This window comes from Mus musculus, chromosome 10, assembly GCF_000001635.26.
Source record: "Mus musculus strain C57BL/6J chromosome 10, GRCm38.p6 C57BL/6J".
Classification (NCBI taxonomy): Eukaryota; Metazoa; Chordata; class Mammalia; order Rodentia; family Muridae; genus Mus; species Mus musculus.
The window spans coordinates 109,593,947-109,616,207 of NC_000076.6; the positions used below are offsets into that span (position 1 = coordinate 109,593,947).

The 22,261-nt window shown below is 38.3% G+C and overlaps 1 long non-coding RNA gene across 1 annotated transcript in view; it reads left to right on the forward strand.

The window, feature by feature from the left end:
- The first annotated feature begins 3,935 nt into the window (after positions 1-3,935).
- The window catches only part of Gm40757, a 44,255-nt gene continuing 25,929 nt past the window's right edge, over positions 3,936-22,261 (forward strand). The window contains exons 1-2 of the long non-coding RNA XR_872022.2: positions 3,936-4,054; positions 8,555-8,728. This is a non-coding gene — a long non-coding RNA (predicted gene, 40757). The remainder of the gene's footprint in view (positions 4,055-8,554; positions 8,729-22,261) is intronic.

Consider the following 22,261-nt stretch of genomic DNA (forward strand, 5'->3'; position numbering starts at 1 on the left):
GCATCAGCTCCTGCTTCCTGACCTGCTTGAGTTCTAGTCCTGACTTCCTTGGTGATGAACAGCAATGTGGAAGTGTAAGCTGAATAAACCCTTTCCTCCCCACGCCCCACCCCACCAAAGGCACAGGAAGAGGTGAAGAATTAACTCAGAAAACATACAGGAAAGGAGTTCATGGAAATACAACAAATGGGAATTAAATACAGAAAAAGCTGTCTCAAATGTTTTTGAAGGAAAATTTCTGATCTACTTCTTTGAAAGGTGAGTGGTAGATTGGACTTCATCTACGTTTAGACTTTCTCTCATTACATTCAAGTTGAATCTTACTCTTTTGGGGTGTTTTCTCTTGCCAGGAGGATATGAAGAAGGTATTTGGAGATGATGAATCTGGACTCAAAAATGAGGAGAGAAAATAAGGTCACCTCTTTTTTTGTCTCCTAATAGAAATTAGAGCCTTTTGGGAAACCTCTCCCCTTTGACCACTACTACCAGTGTTATTTAGCCAGTGTTCTATCTTCATTCCTGAAAAATATGCAGCTGTAAGAATTGCATGTATGTCAGACAACTCAGGACCCAAATCCTCCAGAAAACAAAACAAAAAAAGAAAAGATAAAGAAAAGTTTTTTATATAATAGTAGTAAAAAGTAAGTCGGTACTAAAAATTTCAAATTTTTTTAAATATAGAAAATTAACTAAAACTATTGTCTTTACCTAAATTACTTCATCTGATGTGAGGCCTTATGGATCTAACATATCGCCTATGAGAATATTCACGCCAATATGTCTTAAAAATTATTTTGTCTTCAAAATATAATATGAAATAATTTGAGTTTACTACTCAATAGAAATTGTTGAAATATTCAATTAATAGATTATATAACAAATATACAACACAACAATCATTTGAGAAACAGAACTTCCATTTATAAAAGTAGTCCCTAGGAATCAAAGATATCTGTCTGATTTAATGCTGTCAACACTATAGGAAATTGTTTCTATTTGTAAAACATATGATAATTCTCTATAATATAAAAGTTAAACAAATATAAGCAAGTATTTATATAAGATTTTATTATTGATAATTTCAATAAATGCAATATTCTGCATGATTTTCAAAAAACTGTCAAATATTGCTAGAGTACACATATGTTATAAAAAGGATAATATAGATCCAAATCATGTTTAACATATTAATATTGGCCAATTCCATATATTGGTTATAATGATACTTGTTAAATTGTTTATCATTCCATGCTGCCTTATTTTAACTTTTTACAAACAAAGGCAAACCAATTAAAAACTATGTTTTTGCAGAAGGAAACATGTTTTCCGGTGAATCAATGAAATTAAATTTTCCACTAAGGTTTTGTCATAGCAAAAGCTTCTCATAAACCTTTAATATTTGAGCAGAAGTATCATCTCAACTTAAAAGTATTTTTAGCTTGAGATCAGAAAATACTAAAATCTACTTAAAATTAAATAAAGAAGTTCTTCCCAGGAATAAAATCTAAACTGCACATTATACACAAACATTACAAAAATAATTTTCTGTCTCCCTTTCTCTAACATCATTTTATATACTTATATAAAGATCTTTGTAATAAAATTGTTATCAGTAACTTCCTCTACTTATCTACAAAACAGTTTTGTAGAGCTAAAGCCAACATGACTTAAAGAGTATAAAGCATGAAGAGCCAACTTTGGGGAAATTGGTTTTTTGTTTTGTTTTGGTTTGTTTTTTTGTTTGTTTGATTTTTAGATTTTCAACAAACCCATTTTACCCTTTCTATTCTGCTGTTCAATGCCTTTTTAAATTTTTGCTATAGCAACAAATCACATATATTTTCTGTCCTGAGGTAGTATTCACATCCCTTAAGGTATCCAAACAGTTGGATTACTTTTTCCAAAATTACTAAACTATTTCTTTCTCATTTAAACACTGTTAGATACGGCAACTTTAGTTGACTTAAATTACTTTGGTTGAACTTGGGATAGTATTTATGCTTCCTTGAACAAAGAGGAAAGGAATTACAGAGTAATTTTTATGATAATGCTAAGTTTATGCTAAACTAACATGAGAATAATAATGAGACCCTCCCCAACCCCAAACTAAAGAATGAATCTTGGAACCTTAAGAACAACCAGCAAGGGGAACTTGAACTTGGGGCTTATCCTCATCAAGCTGGAATTGGGAAAGAGTTCCTAGCTAAGCCTTGAACCCACACATAGTACAACATGAACTATGAATCATAAATATGTTCCTGCCTAAATATTTACTGCTATTCATTCAATTATGAAGGATCTAAATGATTCAAGTGCCATTTGAGTCTCATTATATCTTAATTTTCTTCTCAATTGGTTAAATGGCATGTAAATACTTTTTACAAAATGATTTAAGGTGCTGTATAAACCATGCATAGAATTGTACTGTGAGTGCTTTGGAGATGACCTCACATCATCTGGGTCAAGCTTTTTTCCATGAGGAAACAACTCCCTAATATAACCATGCTGGGAAGTAGTTAGGCCAGCTTTTCCTTAGCCTCTCTCCTTTTTTTTTTTTTTTTTTTTTAATTAGGTATTTTCCTCGTTTACATTTTCAATGCTATCCCAAAGGTCCCCCAAACTCAGCCCCCCAATCCCCTACCCACCCACTGCCCCTTTTTGGCCCTGATGTTCCCCTGTACTGGGGCATATAAAGTTTGCAAGTCCAATGGGCCTCTCTTTGCAGTGATGACCGACTAGGCCATCTTTTGATACATATGCAGCTAAAGACAAGAGCTCCCGGGTACTGGTTAGTTCATATTGTTGTTCCACCTATAGGGTTGCAGTTCCCTTTAGCTCCTTGGGTAATTTCTCTAGCTCCTCCATAAGGGGCCGTGTGACCCATCCAATAGCTGACTGTGATCATCCACTTCTGTGTTTGCTAGGCCCCGGCATAGTCTCACAAAAGAGAGCTATATCTGGGTCCTTTCAGCAAAATCTTGCTAGTGTATGCAGTGGTGTCAGCATTTGGAAGCTGATTATGGGATGGATCCCTGCATATGGCAATCACTAGATGGTCCATCCTTTCGTCACAGCTCCAAATTTTGTCTCTGTAACTCCTTCTATGGGTGTTTTGTTCCCATTTCTAAGAAAGGGTAGAGTGTCCACACTTTGGTCTTCGTTCTTCTTGAATTTCATGCGCCTCTCTCCTAACTGCTTACAAACCTTGGCCAATAATCCATATAACCTAGTCAATATCCAGGATCAAGTTTCTCCAACTCCTCACTCTTCTACAACAGAGAGACCAGTATCTTATAAAAACAAACCTGCACATATAGGAGGGACTTTTTAACAGATCCCCTGGACCCAAAATGCATACTGGGAAATAAGTGCTGTTAGCTGCCAAACCATCTTTCCCATCCTAATAGTCAGATTTCCTCTTATAGCTACTTTCAACTTGTTGGGAAAACATGTTCAGTAATGTAATTTAAGTAGTTTCCAAAAATCAATATTAATCTTTTATTTGTTATATAGCAGAGGAAGACCTTGGACTTCTGTTCGCCTAGCTTCTCCTTCCTGAGTGCTGGGAGCAGACATGTGCCTTATTGCCAAGTTTTATGAACTTCAGAGAGTCCAGTCAGAGCCTCAAGGTAGGCAAGTACTCTATCACCGGAGTTGCAATACCTAGCTCTAGCTCTAATTTATAACTTTTAGGTAACTTTCTTCGTGTGTGTGTGTGTGTGTGTGTGTGTGTGTGTGTGTGTGTCTTAGGGATCAGAGGTCTAACTGTGTATGATATATGAAAATATATTTGTGTGGGTGGGGTGGGGAGCAGAAGTCGCTGTATGTGTGTGATATATGCAAATATGCATTTATATGGGGGTAGGTGGGAGGGCAAATGAAGGCCAGAAACCAACATCAAGCATCTTTCTCAATTCCTCGTTGACTTAAGACAGGATGTCTCAATGAACCTGAAGCTCACTGATTTAGCTAGACTGCCTGCTCAGAGATAAAGGGTCCTGTATGTCTCTACTCACCAGCACTCGCCACCACAACCCAAGCTCCAGGACTACAGGTGAGCTTTGCTGTGCTTTGCTCTTTACATGGGTTCTCGGCTGGAATTCATCTCCTCATGCTTGTGTGGCAGGCACTCCACCAGTGGACTCATCATCTCCCCATCGCAGTACTTGGCTTAATATCATTTTTCTTCTATTTGCTCATCTTTGGTTGCTTGTATTTTCATTGGCTTATTTTGTGGGCATGAAGAAGCGAGAGATTGTTAATTATTTTCATCTTTGTAATTCCTAGATATCTCCTTTTATGTTCAACACTATTCACCTTTTAGTTGCTCTGACTATTGACCTTCAAGTCTATTTCTAAAGCAACAAGCCAGATTATTGCATCTGGGGATAATATGCAATTGTGAAATACTACATAGACATTAACAATTTTAGTATATTTCTTTCACTGCTATTGCCTTTTGACTTTGTAGAACGCTCATTTTAGAGAATTTTCTTAGAATTTCTCACTCTGAAAGATAATAAACACTGAAAGGGACTTGGGTAGCTTTCCTTCAATTTTAACAGCATTTCAAAACATTACCACTGTGCTAATAACTACACGACAAGAATTAATTAAAACTAAGTAGGGATATTTTTCTGAAAGTCTTTTGTAAGTTAATTGAATTATTCCAATTGCATTAGAGAAGTAAAATATTTAAAGAACACTGCAGTGAAACCTTTTATATTGTACAGGAAAATCTTCCTTTATTCACCAATAATTTATCTGCTGGGTTTTGTGTTGCTCTAGGCAGAAATCTGTAAGATACTAACACTCTCACTAGTGAGTTATATAAGTCGCACCCAGGATTTCAGCTAACAATTTGAATAGTTGTCATGGAAACTGGAAGAGAGACAAAGGGTGACTCTGAAAAAAAACTGCCAAAAGTCTTGCAGTCAAGTATTCTAGTAAAAGAGATTTTTATCTAGAAGCAATTTGCAGTTACAGTCCAGCTTTACCCTCAGTGATTTACCCGGGGATTATAGAACGCTTCCCACCAGGAAACCCACCCACTCCTCTTCTGCTTCTTTAACAATCTCACTATACCTGGGAAGTTTTGAATATTGAAATCAGTGGTTCCCTTCTGTCCCTCCTTCCTTCCTTCTGGAATAGCATGAGAGAATAGCTCCAGAAACTCTAATGAAGGAGCTAGAGAAAGTACCCAAGGAGCTGAAGGGGTCTGCAACGCTATAGGAGGAACAATATGAACTAACCAGTACCTCCAGAGCTGTGTCTCTAGTTACATATGTAGCAGAGGATGGCCTAGTTGGCCATCAATGGGAGGAGAGGACCTTGGTCTTGTGAAGATCATATTCCCCAGTCCAGGGGAATGCCAGGGCCAGGAAGCAGGAGTGGGTGGGTTGGGGATCAGGGCAGGGGGTGGGTAGATATAGGGGACTTTGGGGATAGCATTTGAAATGTAAATGACAAAGATATCTAATAATAAACAAGGACGTTCGTTCTCATATATAGATCAGAACTATGAAGCATTGGCCCCCTGGGACTGCAGACTCCCTGGCACCTAATGAGAATGTGAGGGCAAAGAGCAGACAATACAACCATCACAGCCACAGAGAGAAGTTCCCACAAGGGAAATCAAGACTACACTGACATCTTTAGTTTAGGGTTTTCATCTGACTATTCCTATCCTGACAAAGCTTCAAAACAAGTGGTTTTAAATCCACTTTCTGATGAAATATTCAATGATAAAAATTAATCTAAAGAAAGGAAACATTAACATTGTAGCATATGTCAAAAAACTATCTTTCAAACACGTCAAAGACAAAGAAAAAATTTTCTCTATTACAGGCAATGGGAAGTACTTATAAGAATAGAGAAGGATCTTATAATTAGGAAGTTAATTATTCATAAGTACATGGGTGCTTCCAAATTTTATAAATGAATCTGAAACATGTTTTATTATATCTAATTCTTTTAGAATACTCTATAGCAATATACATTATGTAATTCATTTTGTGTAGCATGGTATTTAATCATGGAATTCATAAGGAAGTATCGTAGCAGACACCATAAAAAGAAGTTCTAAATCGAGAAAGTTCCAAATGTCTAATTCTAAATTCTCTGTCACTATGTTCCTCTGGTTTTACATAAACACAACAAAAATAATTGAAAGGCTGGGGTTGAGGATTTAACCAGTGGCTATGGTACTTGCCTAGCATGCATAAAACCCCAAGTTCCATTATGAGCATTGCATAAGCCTGGGATTCTGACACTCCTGTGATCTTAGCCCTGAGGCAATGAAGCAGGAAGATGAGAAATTAGGGTCACCTTTGCATTCATAGTGAGTAGAAGGGTCGTTTTAAGACCCCTCTCCAAAGAAAGAAAATAACAAGAGAGACAATTGGTAAGAAATGTAAAAAGAAACTACCAGCCAAGCTTTCAAATAAAACTGTCAGACATCAGAAAAAATATCTGTTATTATGTGAAAGACATTCAATACAAGACAATTTCCTGGTATTTATAAATAATTTCCATCTAAAAGAAAACTTGTGTTTCTTATGAGGTTTCTACAAAGAGAACAGGTTTTTAAAGTTGTTGTTTTTTTTTTTTTTTGTAAGAAATGCTCAACTATTACATGGATCACATTACCATGCAATTCTGTCCTCTGTTTGCAGCCAAGATGGGGAACAGTAAACAGACTGAAAAACAAGTCATATTCCTTTATAGCACATTGAGTTCAGAGAGGAGTAAGAGAGAGGGGAGGAAGTGAAGGGCAACTTTAAATCCCAGGATTGTCTTATAATTGTGAATGCACACTTAATGTTGAGAACGTAATAATTATTCTACCAACTTCCCTCTACTCTTGCAATGTTGGCTGATAATTCAGAGGGAGAAATACTTGATGTTTTGATACTATCATAATCCCCTCAAACTCATTTTTTCTTTTGTAACTTGAAATGAGGCGATCTGCATTGCATTCTGTCAGAGAACTTGAAGGTTTCAGAATTGATTTTCTTCAAACCAGGGTGTCTATCAAGCTAACCTGGCTATGGTGACAAATGCTTTGGGCCTCTGGGCCCGGGCTCACTACCTTCAGTTGAGCTCTGCCACACTGTCATTACTATGGGTTGTCTACTGACTAGTTGACTCAAGCTGTCCTGGGCTTTTAACACTCAATGCTTAGTGAACTGTACCACCAGACTAGGGCAAGTCAGATTATTGGCGTACTAACATGAAATTTTGTGGGTAATTTTCCACTTTTCTCTTTACCATCTCCATCCTTCTACCTAATGAAATTCACTGATAAAGCTGATGATTCAGATATTTTTCTTTTTCTGTATAATAACAACATTCTGAAATACTTTTTATCAATTCATTTTAGATTATTACAAATGGTATGATTCATGATAAGCTGTCAGACCTTGCATATTAGAGCTCTACTTCGGCACCACCAATCTTGTAGAATAGAAACAACCCCATAAATATGTACAATTTGAGAACTAAGAACTAGCTGACATCCTAAAGCCTGTATAAGTGAACCAGAAACACTCAGTATGCAAAGAGATGCATTTTTCAATAACACCATTGCTCTTCTATGCAAACACAGATGAGAAAAGCAAGATCCTAGATGGATTTGGAAACCAAAAAGAGTCCAGGAAATTAGGAAATCTGGGGGAGGGTGATGAGACCTGGCGTTATGCTAGCACAGTAATTTCTATACCTTTCATCCGAATTGAATTTCCAGCAAATTCTCGTGGCTTACAAATTTACAATTCCAACTGCTTCTTAAGATCATGGTGGATGTCAAGTATGAAGGATTGAAAGCTGTCCTTAGCTTTCAGTAAGCTTAGCTTGAACAACAATTTGTAGCTTGGTTCTTCTGTGAGTCAGACAAGTTTCCTTCCTTCTGAACACAGGCTTTCTCCATTCTCCCATTCAATCTAGAAAAATGACTAATGAAATTGTACTTACTGCCCAATTATAAACTTGTAGCCTTCTATAAGTACATTAAGGTATCATGTAATCCAGCAACATATTTAACATCTTTTCTTTTTTATTGCTTTTGGTGACTTCTGAAACATTTCAACTTACACTGTCTTATTACAATTTATATTTCAAGAAAAAATATTATCACGTTCAAAATATAATTCATACCCTACTGTTAAAATGTCTTTTTCTGCTTTGTAATCTCTCCCCTCCCTGTGTATCCATCATACACAGACATATGATAATGTTTTCTGGGACATATGGATTTGTATCATGGAACATCAGAACTGCTCACCATTCTGGCAGAATTTATGGGAATTTGATATGGCCATTGACTATCCAAAGACCTTCAGTCAAAAATAATAAAAATAATGGTTATTCCCAGGTCCTTGAAAAGAAGTTCTATATCCTACATGGACTGGGAAATACTATTGTAAAATTACTATTTCCTAAAAGCAAGATTTGTTAATGCAGATGAATTCCTCAACGTTTATGAATAAATGTTTCCTAGTAACACTTAAGCTTTTTCTTTCTTTCTTTTCTTTTCTTTTTCTTTTTTTAACTACAGCTGCAGACCTGTCCCGAGGGACTTCAATTCCTCATTTCTATGTTAACAGTATCAGGAGTCTGACAGTGACTCGACTCTGCTTGGCCCAGTTAGGGACATTCTCAGTATCTGTGCTTTTCCAAACAAATGCCTGCTGTATAATTCAGAGCAGCCCCCAAAAGCTGAAAATACCAGGTGAGCCTGTGCTTTTAAATCTGTGTGTTCTTCTCCTAGTCATGGCTTTAACACCATGAAAGTAGAGGGCTTTAAGGCACATAACATGAGCTTAAATGTATCATAAAGGTATTAGGTTATTCCTGCAGTTATTTTGAGAAATGGAATACTGGGATCAAGTTTTTGAAAGCTCCAGGTTTTTTTTTTTTTTTCTTTTTTCTTTCTGGGGCATTGTTGCTATCCTTTATTTTCACCCACTCCTTTTTTAAACCACTATCTTGATATATATTAAAAAAAAAAACTGTCTGCTTTGAAAAATGCAAGAGTAGCAGTATTCTCATCGAGAGAGAGAGAGAGAGAGAGAGAGAGAGAGAGAGAGAGAGAGAGAGAAAATGCACCAGGAAGCCAAAAGGGGTTTATACCTATGTTTTTTCAGATAGCTAGAATGGTCCACATGTATATCCTTTAAGTAACTGTAACATCAAAAGTCTCTCGATTATGTGTTGATGCATAGGCACCCTTTTCATGCTAAAAGAGAAGTAGTGTACAGGCCAGTTATGATTCCTAACACAAAAGAGCACCCATCTAAAGGAAGAAACAAAACATGCATCTATGGAGAAATAAAGAAGACAATTTCATTGGTATCTAGGGTGGAGGCATGGTAATTCATACATAAGAAAGAAGAGGTGCTGTTTTACTTAAATTACATAAAAGTGATTTTAAAAGAGCGTGGTATTCGATGTATGACATAAAAAGTAGGTGGGAGCATACAGAGCAAATGTTGACAGCAGGAAGCACCATGTGGTGAGCTTGGCAATGGAAGCAAAACTGAAATGTTTAAGACACTGAAGGAATGGGTGGTCGGCCTTATCCCTCAATTGGGGGCCATGCCTATCTCCTGGAGGTGGTCTCTGCAGGTTCTATCTCCCCTTTGTTGCATATTTTGGCAAAGGAAAACCAGGGACAAAAAATGGAACAGAGACTGAAGGAAAGACCATCCACAGACCGCCCCACCTAGGGATCCATCCCATCTGCAGACACCAAACCCAGACACTATTGCAGATGCCAAGAATCACTTGCTGACAGGAGCCTGGTATGGGTTCCCTGAGGGGTTCTACCTGTCCAATACAGATGCAAACACTCACAGTCAACCATCTAACTGAGCCGCCCCTCCCCCCCAGGGACCCCAATGCAAGAGTTAGGGGAAGGACTGAAGAAGCTGAAGGAAATTGAAACCCCATACAAAGAACAATATTAGCTAACCAGTCCACCCACAGCTCCCAGAGACTAAACCACTGACCAAAGAGTATACATGGACAGATCAATGGCTCCAGATACATACATAGCAGAGGACTGCTTATCTGACATCAATGGAAGAGGAGGCTCTTGGTCCTGTGGAGGTGTAAAGCGTCAGTGTGGGGGGAAGCTAGAGCCAGCAGTGAGGTGTGATTGAGTGATTGGATGAGTGGGTGGAGGAACACCCTCATAGAGGCAAAGGGGAAGGGGAAAAGGGCAAATGGAATTGGGGGTTGGGGAGGGGTAACCTGGGAGGTTAAACATTTAAAATGTAAACAATTAAAATGATTAGTAATAATAAAAAATAAATATCAATGAGGGGAACAAAAGACACTGAAGGAAATCAAAACAGTGCCATTCCCTGGTTCCCTTTCATTTTCACCCAACACAATTTTGATTTTTATAAGGAGTTGAATTTTCTTTGTGCATTTAAGAAACTAATATTCTGGCTTTCCTATTTATGAATAGTTGTTTTCCTATCTACAAATAGTTGTGTTTTACTGTTGTTTTTGGGGACTTCACTCTGTTTGCTTTGGGTTTGTCATTTTATAATGGAGACTGCCTCTTGCTGTGTGGCTCAGGGTGGCCTGGAACTCACTAAGTAGTCAGACTGGCTTGACAGTTCCCCTCCCCTCCCCTCCCCTCCCCTCCCCTCCCCTCCCCTCCCCTCCCTTCTCCTCTCCTTTCCTTTCCTTTCCTTTCCTTTCCAAGTGCTAGGATCAGACATGCACCTCCATGTCTAAGAATTCATTCTGAGCAGTTTGAAACTTATCTATACCCAATACTGGAGAATTCTCACTGCTATATCCATTGCTATTTTGGAACTAAAACTTACTTTTCATCTTTTGTTATGATGGTCTGATTGCAGGTTCACACAGTGGCAATACTCAGCATGAATCCTAGGTATTCTACATGGATAAGTATATATGGAACCCCAAAAAATAAATCTATAAGGTTAAGTCCACTCTAAAAATTGTCATAAAATTTTGGAAGGAATTCTTTAGTATTTGAACTCAGACTTCTTTGTAAAATTATTTTTTTAAATAAAAATTTTCTCCTCTTTTGCTGTATAACATATTTATTTTTCTCCCAAAGTTTCTAATCCATCTTTCAATCCAACTATCATTATATTATGGTTTTTTTCCATTTCTCATTTCTTTCCTGTGCTTAATGTTTTCCCATGTGTCTTCCAAAAAAAAAAAAAAAAAAAAAAAAGAGAGAGAGAGAAAAAGAAAAAGAAAAAGAAAAAAGAAAATCCTACTTAGCTTTAAAAACTCAACATAAGTCTTTTCTCTATGTTTTTCTTCAGTTATGGACCAGAAGGAGTAAAGTCCACTATCTGCTGGCCCTTGGCATTGTGTCTATTCTATTCTATTTAGTATAACGTTTAGAGCAGAGTTCTTTGATTTTTTTTAATTATGCATAGTCTGTAGAAGGGATGGCAAGAATAGGAGAAGGGGGAAGACATCCTGTATGCTATACTCTTCATTTTGAAGAAAGGGAATATACAATCCTAGGAAAGAAAGCAGGAAGGGCATGGAGATCTAGCTCTTCCTTCCCAAGCAGACAATAGTTATATGTTGATTGAAAAGGGAGGTAATGGTTCTTTGGAAGAAATCTATTCTGTATTTCTTTCAAATTGCTATGTCTCAAGATATAGACTGCCTCTAACTATGAAAGTAAGCCCTATGTAAACTCATATTGTAATGGTAAGAACTGTGATTCTGAAAATCAGCTCTGTACAGTATGTTGTATCATCTGCCTATAGGTGCAACAGAGCCATTGTTGTTACAGGGGTAACCAACCACTTTAGGATTGGACCTAAGGCCCATTCCACAGGAAATAATTCATGTCTGGTACTGTAAATCTAACCAACATCATGTGTGCCTAAGAAATAATCTACAACTATTATTATGCTAAATACATCTTCTATACAAGTGATTAGTGCCACTCTCAGTACTTTTCAGAAAAGCATCTTTGTGCACTGGGTGCTAAATAACATGAAATTTAAAAGCTGGTCAAACACAGACAATAAGTGACTATGGAATGCTCAGTTCTAAATAGCCCTCTTCCCTGAGGTTAAGATAGCATAATGGACGAATGTGTGGACAGATGCTAAGAGGTACATATTGCAGGAAACTGCATCTAAAAAGGGTCTACTGGTCTGACATGTTTCATCCATTCATAGACTGACAGAAGGTATAGTTGCATATGTAAGCCTTGCACAAAATCAACCCAATAAACACCCCACCATAAATCAGGGAGAGGCTCACAAGGTCTCAAGGAAGAGTTAGTGACAGTTGATGCCTGCTGAAGAAGGAAGAGTATAGCATCAGGAGTGTGACACCTAGCAGGTTTGTTCATACTCAAATAAATACTCCTATACCCATGTCCATTGAGTAGCATTAACTGGACTCTGTGATCCAGAGAAAGACTAAAGTTAGGAAGAGATGTAGGCCAATGTATGGAAGAAGCTGGGGGAATTGGATGGATGGATATTACTGAAATGCATTTCACAGGTATCAAATTCTCAAGGAATAAGACTGTCATATTGATTTTTTTAAAAGGAAAAATAATTAAAATCCATTGTTAAATGTTTTATAGAAGAATGAATATCAAGGAAGGGCTTACCACTCACTTAATTATTTCAGGCTTCTATTTTAGGCCTTACTAAGAGTCTCCACCCTTAGAAACTTAAGTGAATTAAAATAAAATGAAATAAGAATCCAAAGCAATCAGTATTCTTTCATCCTATCACCTCACCTGGCAGCTGAAAAATCACAAATTTGTGGCAAATTTCTATTTCTGTCTTTCTAAAACGAAGACTCCCTTAGCCTAAAAGACCAGAATCTGAATACCATTTTTACATTTTGCCATCTGCAGAGCTCAAACTCAAGAACTGCGTACCATCAAGTTAAACTAACAACAAAACAAAACACAAAACCCTCATGACTTTTAAAAGACATATTTATGGTTTTGTGTTGAGCTGCATGCATAGCTTTCTTCAGCCACAAGCATGCTCATAGATACACCTGAAAGTCTGAAAGCCTAAACACACTGAAGAGACAGGTTCTCTACAGAAGGTTTTTTGTTTGTTTGTTTGTTTGGGGTTTTTGTTTGTTTGTTTGTTTTTTGTTTTGTTTTTTGAGACAGGGTTTCTCTGTATAGCTCTGGCTGTCCTGGAACTCACTTTGTAGACTAGGCTGGCCTTGAACTCAGAAATCTGCCTGCCTCTGCCTCCCAGGTGCTGGGATTAAAGGCGTGTGCCACCATGCCCAGCTGATCACTCTCAGTTTCAAGGCTGTTCTCAGCAAAAGCTAGCTCAGGAAAATTCTTTGCATTCTATCTGTCTGAAAAAGAACACGTTTCTAAAAAAAAAGACCATGAGTCATACCAAAGGAATCTAGAAGACTGAATTCATCGGCAAAACAAAATGCAAGTGAGAACCTTACTGTCCTTCAAAAAAAATAGCTTTCAGTCCTTCCCCGCTAGTTCTTTTAAAAGTTTAACTGCATTCTGTAGTTTCCCTCTGTGACAAATAGCAGACGATTTCTGGGAAGTAGATTACATCTACATTATGCTGCTGCAATGTGGCAATTACTTGTGCAATTTAATTATTACTAAGAAAATTTTTCTCTACACACAACTCAGAATTCTGCAGAATTTTAATTTAGATTTTAATTCACATATGCTACAACATTGAACATTTCCATTTTTCTTTTCCATGAATTTAACATTTATATTTGCGATCACTGGAGGAGAATGAAAACTTAACTTGTCAGGGCCAGTGTGGTACCAGTAGACAGGCTCCCTTATTATATATATATATAGTATCACTATACCCTACAGTGTCTGAAAGGGAAACTCCACGTTAATCCATCGACGACAAATCTCCTTCAGCTGAGATCTCACCAGCTAATCACATTTTTCACAAGTTATAAAAAGGACAGGGCCTGTTACATGAAAGAAGTGCTAAGATTTTCTGAGTCTAAAAATGTCGAGGAGGAGAGGCGATCTACGTGTTAGTCGTGTAGGACTTCATGAACACCAGATTGGACTGAAGTGTCGCCTCTGATTGTGTGAAAGTCATTCCCCATTTTCATTCAAGGGTCGGAGTCCTGGCCTTTGAGGAAAGGATAACTTGACGGCTTCTGAGAAAAGGCTGCCTTAATATGTGATCTCTTATGTACATGAACTTTCCCAGAGGGGGATTTGAGGACAGTCTGTGTCTTCAATGTACCTGTATAGTTTATATTCAATGTGATTGTGGCTTGGCTTTATACACAGATTCCATCATGTTGGAGTTTATCAGAATCCTGCTTCAGCATGGAGGCATACGAGTCCCAAAGATGATGCGTTTGGGTTGTTTTTCTTCCTTTGGCCCTACAAATGATCTTTCTAAAGTCTATCTGGCTAAAGTAGTTCCATTCTGCCAATAGCTTCATTTGACCATCTCTGTCATTCTCTCTATATTTCTCTTTTATAGAACCATAATCTACTTGACTGCTCACTCTCTGTGGGGAATTATGTGTATTGGAAAATCTGGGGAAAATTGCTCAGAATTTTGTTGAACCTTGTCCTTCATATTGGCTTGAAAAAAAAAAAAACCTCAGTATGACACTGGTATGACATATTCTCTCAATTATCCATTTCTCAAGACAAGCTAGACTGAATTCTTTTTCAATGTAAGACTAAAGCCAAGTATAGAAAGGTAATTTTTACTTGCAAGGAGGCTAGGGGAGTTGTTTTGTTTTGTTTTATGATGGAAACTTCAGTGTGGCAGCATCTAACACTATAAACATTTCACTTCTCCTAATTGGCAAACAATGACCACAACCGGGGAATCTGGCCTCTTGTTTTCAGTTGCTTTGGGATTGGCGACTTGCAATAAAATGTATTAATTGTTCAGTGGGTAAAGACCTAGTACCACAGAATGAGATACAGACTTCACATCCCCCAAGGCCATGTAAAGAGAGCGAAGAGGGACACACCCACAGTGCCAACACTGGAAAGGCAGGCAGATGCAGGATCTCTGAAGCCTATTGTCCAGGCAGGCTAGAAATCCATGGGTTCCAGGTTCACTCTCAGGCTCTGTCTCAAAATATAAGGTGAAAAATATTCATGGCACTGTGGTCCTTTACAGATGTTCTAATACAATGACACCTCATTTCTCCAGGAGGTTTGAGAGGTCTTCAATATCTTAACCAGTCTCTCTGGGATTTATAATCTTGAGAATTACTATTATGTAGGTGATCTATTCATTGAAATATAGTAGGCAGTCCAGGTATGTAACCATATCACATCTACTTCTGTCTTCTTTTCTTTTCCTAGTCTGCTCCTGACTGCTTTTCCTTTTCTCCATAATTTCTACTTTCTTCATTCATTTAAAGATTTCCACAGTTTTGTTAGAGATGAGCCCAACTTACAATATCATTAGCATTCGGGATTGACCGGGGTATTTTTTGCAGACTCATAGTGTGTCCTGTTTCTGTGATTTCGTTCTCATCCTGTTCCAATGTGGTATACTGAACAGTTCACTTCCTGAACCTCTGGGTCTTTCCCTTTGCTCATGCGCATGCATCATACTTTGATACATCAACGTATATTTGATGATACCTTTATTCGGTTCAGAAACATAGATTGTGAGATGCAATTCACACCCACTCATTTAACATGTATTGCTGTTTTGCTTCATTGTCATCCTTTAAGTTTTTGTTTTGCTCTCAATGATTACTAGTGATACGGCTTGCTGTTTGGTAAAGCAGTTATCGGTGTTGGCACACAATACAGGTACCTAGATGTAAATACGTGAGAGCATTTTAAATTTTATTTAGAGGGCATGTAACAAAGCATGTCAATAAAGGTCAGAAGTGCATTTTCCAAAGTCTGTCTGTCTGCCTGCCTGTCTGTCTCCTACCTTTCTCTATCACAGGAGAGAGGGAGTGAGACACACACACACACACACACACACAGAGAGAGAGAGAGAGAGAGAGAGAGAGATTTTCACTTAAAAATGAAAGTAAATTTTTAGCTCAGAAGTATAACTTGAGCCATCTATCAGAACCATGCTTTCTTTCCTTTGGATTTGGACTGCCTCCCTCTCCCTTTGCTTCTATTAATGTGCCTGCCTTCCCATTCACGAAGACCTTTAACTATCCTGTCCCTTTCCCACGGCCACAGGGAGTGATTCAGACATATATCTGTGGTCCATGCCAGATCAATCAAAGATCTTCACCAGATCTGACTTAACTGGGGGTGGGGGTGGGGTGGGGCTCTCAGTTCCCCTTCAGAAAGTTTTCATGAATTGTAAATCCTCATTGGTAGCATGAGGATAAAGTCCATCTGCCATACAAGTGAAGAGAGGTGATCAGAGATGAGGAAAGAGAGCCAGGAGGTTGGGAGAAATCCTGATTGCAACCAAACCACACTGTTTTTCCTTAAACTCCAAGAATTGACAGGAGGGTGAACTACACCAGTACTATTAAAGAAAAACTCAAACAAGACCAAAACCCTTCCTTATTGTTTGCACTAGTTCAAGTTATGTTTCTGACACTTGTTAGCTAAAACGTAACAACAGCGTATCCTGCAGTCTGAGAAATAGTGGGCTCCCTGGTCCCTGACAACACCTTCCTAATGAGTGGCATTTCATTAGCTGAGTTCTCAGGTGAAGTTTTCAGCAGGCTACCTTCACCTTACCCCATGCAACAGAGATCCATGCTTCATCCTCCAAGTACATGTGAGGGATACTACTTCCTGGAACCTACGAGGTAATGGGTGTTGTCGTCGTATCTCCCTTGCATACTTTTACCTCATCATCCCTTAAAAGTTCACTTCTTGCCCTTAAAATTTCTGTTCAAACGTTCGTTCAAAGCCTTGCATATACATTCTATTGCTCGTTGTCTCCAAGATCCCCTTTTTACAGCAGTCTACTTAAAATACCATGTTGAGCAACTTCAGATGAGGTTTTGGGGGTTTTGTTTGTTTTGTTTTAAGTACTGATAAAATGACTTCTAATGACATTCTGCTGTATTCATAGATCAGTGCCTACCTCAGCCATCATCAAAGCAGCCTTGTCCTGCAGCAGATGGGAACAAATACAGAGACCCACAGCCAGACAATTTGCAGAAAAGGAGAGATCTTGGAACACTCAGTCCTAAATGGGACAGCTCCATCAGATCCTTCCTCCCCCTCAAGCATCAGGGACATTGAAAGAGTAGGAGAGACAGAGGGGACAGAGGACACTAAGGAAAAGCCTTCTGAATACAGCAGGACCCTTTACACATCTGAACTTTAGAGACTATGTCAGCATACATGGGGCCTGTATGGGTCTGAACCAGGTGGGGTCCTAGTGCTGAAAAAATTAAACAAAAGCCCTCATCCCTAACCCAGAAGCTATCTCCAAATGATGGCTATAAAACAAAACAAAACAAAACAAAACAAAACAAAACAAAACAAACAAAACAAAATTTTCTTTAAGGGATTCCCAGTAGGAAAACAAACCATTCTAAATCTCAAACATCTCAAGGGCTCATGTCCAGTAGAAGATGGCCAAAACAAAATGAACTTAGTAGCATCTTTAGAGGTTCTTTGTCTCACATTCTTGAGTCAGGGCATTTTTTTCTTCTTCTTTTGACCATACATGTCTTTTACACATACATTATCAGTTTTGTGTCTTTCTGGGATCCCTGTGTGTTTGTGAGCGTGTATATCTTTGCATTTAAAATCAGCCAATTTTCATCTTAAATTCAAGGCTATTTTAGTGTCCCATACGGATCATTGCTACCTAACTTTCAGTGCTTTCTTTTTTTCTTTTTAAGTCTCATAGTTGTCTGTATAATATTCCCTATCCCCACAGCCACATTCCTTCCTCCACAGCTTTCATTTTGCTAAAACGACTTCTCTATTTTCATCATCTTTGCTAAGCACTGTCAAACTCAAGTACTCTTTTCCCTTTGGAGGGTGCCTTTGCCTGGAGGCTAGCTAAACTAATCATGAGAAATTGAAACTAAATGGGAAGAGGAAGGGGAAAAGCAGCCTGATAAACATGTAAATCAATTTACTATGGAAAACAGTAGATGTGGTGTGCGAGGGAGATAAACAATGTGGGTGGTGCCAGTTACTCAGAGGGAAAAACAACCCCATTCACAGAGATAATGCTCAACCCTCATGCAAACGTGTGTCATTGTGCCCATTCCAGGGGATGGGAAATGTATATTTTAGGGGAAAAATAATAAAGCGATTTCTACATTCAGTGGACTTTTCTAAAACATTACAGCATCTGAAGAGTATGTAGCAGAAAAAGAGATGCAGTTACAAGGACTTTACACCTATGTAGAGAACAAAGGTTTTCAACAGGAAAGATGAATGAGGAATATCCAAAAAAAATCCTAAAATAAAGAACAAAATAAACAGAGCAAAAAGGACTGGGAATATAGCCTGTTTATTAGAGTGTTTCTGCCTAGCATGCACTAAAGCCAAGATATGGTGTGCCTGTAAACCCAGAACAGTAGAGACCAGGAGATTAGAAGCTCAAGGTCCAAGACCATCCTTTCCTCTAGTCTAGTTCTAGGCCAGCCTAGATAACAGGAGATGCTATTACAAAAGGGAGGGAGGAAGGGAGGAAAGGAAAGAGGGAAGGGGAAAAAAATCAATCCACAATTTAACAGAATTGGAACTTGGATCTTACGATCAATGTTTGCCTTTAGGATGATGCTGAACACTAATATTAGACTTCAATCTGCCAAACAGACAAGAGAGCTGGATGCAGTGGATAGTTTTTATAAACCAAGCATTCCTTGAGACAGAATCAGCAAGATTGTAGTGAGTTAAACTAGCTTGGGCATACCTATCTGAACTAAGGAGAGAGATCCTCTCAAAACCAGGCTAACAGCAAATGTATATTCTTGGGTGATAGAGTATTTCATTTAGGTAACAAATAGGCTGCTGGTGGACGTACACCTTTCCTATTGCTCCCCAGATCCAATCCCACAGTCTCATCTCCAGCTCCATAGCAGGGACCTACTATAGTCTCCCTGTCCTCTCTGAACCCATCCTCAAAGAAGCAATTACAACGACCTCCTCCCCCAACATTCCCTCCCCCAACTTCCCTTCTCCCAACTTATGCCACCACTTTAGCCTTGAATTAGGCATTTACTGTGAACACAACTGCTAAGCAGGCCAGTAAAATAGGTAACACGCAGCCATTACAATAGCCAAAAATCCAAATAGGAAAATGAAATTCAAGAGGAAAACACCCAACCAACAAAGACAAACCAGGAAATCAGCACCTCACTCTATAATCATGTATAACCCAGATGCATAGACACCAGTATAAAAAGACAATCAAGTCAATAACAGGTTATCATACCACAGCAGCACACCCCCCACCCACCCTGCATATTCTAACATAGCTGAAGCATAAGAAAAAGGCCTCGGAACCAACTGTATGAAGATGAGAGCAGGTCCTCAAAGAGGAAATGAAAACAAAACTTAAAGCCAGAAAAACACAAAACACACACACACACACCTGAGGGAATTCTGAAAATGAAAATTTAGAATTTGGATAAGTAATTATAGGAAAGCTTTACTAAGAGAATACAAGAAAAAAGAAGAAGAAAAATGCACTAAAGATATAATAAAACACATAATAGAAGAAATGGATACATCAGTCCAAGAAAATATTATCTAAAATAACAAACAAAAAACAAACAAAAAAACCCATTTTGACACAGAACATCTAGGAAATGTGGGACATTGTGCAAAGACCAAACTTAAAAATGTTAGGAATAGAGAAAAAAGAATCCTAACTCAAAGGTCCAGAAAACATTTTCAAAAAATCAGAGAGTAAAATTTTCCTAACTTAAAGAAGGACAATGCCTATAAAGGGTACTTGAAACATACAGAATATCAAATAGAATGAACTAGAAATTAAAGTTTTCTCACCACATAATAATCAAATACTAAACATAGCATATATAAAAGAATATTAAGAGATGCAAGGGGAAAAGATCGAGTAACATATAAAGGCAGATGGTGAGAATTATACCTGATTCTCAATAGAGACTCTAAGTCAGAAAGGCCTGGACAGATGTGATGCAGACTCTAAGGGACCAAAGATGACTGCCCCGATTATTATATCCAGCAAAACTTCCACATAGATGGAGAAAATAAAAATCCCATGATAAAGCCAAATTTAAACAATATCTATCTACAAATTCAGCCCTACAAAAAGTTAGAAGAAACCATGAAAACAAAGGAAATTAAAAAAATCTCACAACAGGAAAGCCAAAAGAAGAAAAGTGCGCGCGCGCGCACGTGCGCACACACTACCACTACCACCACCACCACCACCAGTGCTGAAACTAGAACAACAAAATATAGGCATCAGCAATCATTAGTCATTGATATCTCTCAGTATCAAAGGTCTTAATTCACTAATAAAATGATAGATTAAAAAAATGGATGTAAAATCAGGATCCATCAGTTTGCTGCATCAAAGAAACAAATCTCAACATCAAAAACAGATATTAAATCAGGGTAAAAGGTTGTAAAGATATTCTAAGCAAATGGATCTAAGAAGCAAGGTCATGTAGCCATTTTAATATCTAACAAACTAGACTTCAAAATAAAATTAGTCAATAGAGAGAGGGAAAGACACTATATGTTAATCAAAGGAAAACATCTACCAACATGACACTTCAATTCTTTTTTTTTTAATTAGGTATTTTCCTCTTTTACATTTTCAACGCTATCCCAAAAGTCCCCCATACCCAACCCCTCAATCCCCTACCCACCCCCCCCCTTTTTGGCCATGGGGTTCCCCTGTACTGGGGCATATATAGTTTGCAAGTCCAATGGGCCTCTCTTTGCAGTGATGGACGACTAGGCCATCTTTTGATACATATGCAGCTAGAGACAAGAGCTCCAGGGTACTGGTTAGTTCATATTTTTGTTCCACCTATAGGGTTGCAGTTCCCTTTAGCTCCTTGGGTAATTTCTCTAGCTCCTCCATTGGGGGCCCTGTGATCCATCCAATAGCTGACTGTGATCATCCACTTCTGTGTTTGCTAGGCCCTGGCCTAGTCTCACAAGAGACAGCTATATCAGGGTCCTTTCAGCAAACGCTTGCTAGTGTATGCAATGGTGTCATCGTTTGGAGGCTAATTATGGGATGGATCGCTGGATAAGGCAGTCTCTAGATGGTCCATTCTTTTGTCTCAGCTCCAAACTTTGTCTCTGTAACTTCTTCCATGGGTGTTTGTTTCCAATTCTAAGAAGGGGCAAAGTGTCCGCACTTTGGTCTTCGTTCTTCTTCAGTTTCATGTGTTTTACAAATTATCTCTTATATCTCCGGTATACTAAGTTTCTTGGCTAATATCCACTTATCAGTGAGTGCATATCATTTGAGTTCTTTTGTGATTGTGTTATCTCACTCAGGATATAGTGACTCACCTGATGGCCTCCAGGTCCAACCATTTGCCTAGGAATTTCATAAATTCATTCTTTTTAATAGCTGAGGAGTACTCCATTGTGTAAATGTAGCACATTTTTTGTATCCATTCCTCTGTTGAGGGGCATCTGGGTTCTTTTAAGCTTCTGGCTATTATAAATAAGGCTGCTATTAACATAGTAGAGCATGTGTCCTTCTTACCTGTTGGGACATCTTCCGGATATATGCCCAGGAGAGGTATTGTGGGATCCTCCAATAGTACTATGTCCAATTTTCTGAGGAACCGCCAGACTGATTTCCAGAGTGGTTGTACAAGCTTGCACTCCGACCAACAATGAAGGAGTGTTCCTCTATCTCCATATCCTCGCCAGCATCTGCTGTCACCTGAATTTTTGATCTTACCATTCTGACTGGTGTGAGATGGAATCTCAGGGTTGTTTTGACTTGCATTTCTCTGATGATTAAGGATGCTGAGCATATTTTCAGGTACTTCTGAGCCATTCGGTATTCCTCAGGTGAGAATTCTTTGTTTAGCTCTGAGCCCCATTTTTTAATGGGGTTATTTGATTTTCTGGAGTCCACCTTCTTGAATTCTTTATATATATTGGATATTAGTCCCCTATCTGATTTACGATAGGTAAAGATCCTTTCCCAATCTGTTGGTGTCCTTTTTCTCTTATTGATGGTGTCTTTTGCCTTGCAGAAGCTTTGCAGTTTCATGAGGTCCCATTTGTCAATTCTCGATCTTACAGCACAAGCCATTGCTGTTTTATTCAGGAATTTTTCCCCTGTGCCCATATCTTCAAGGC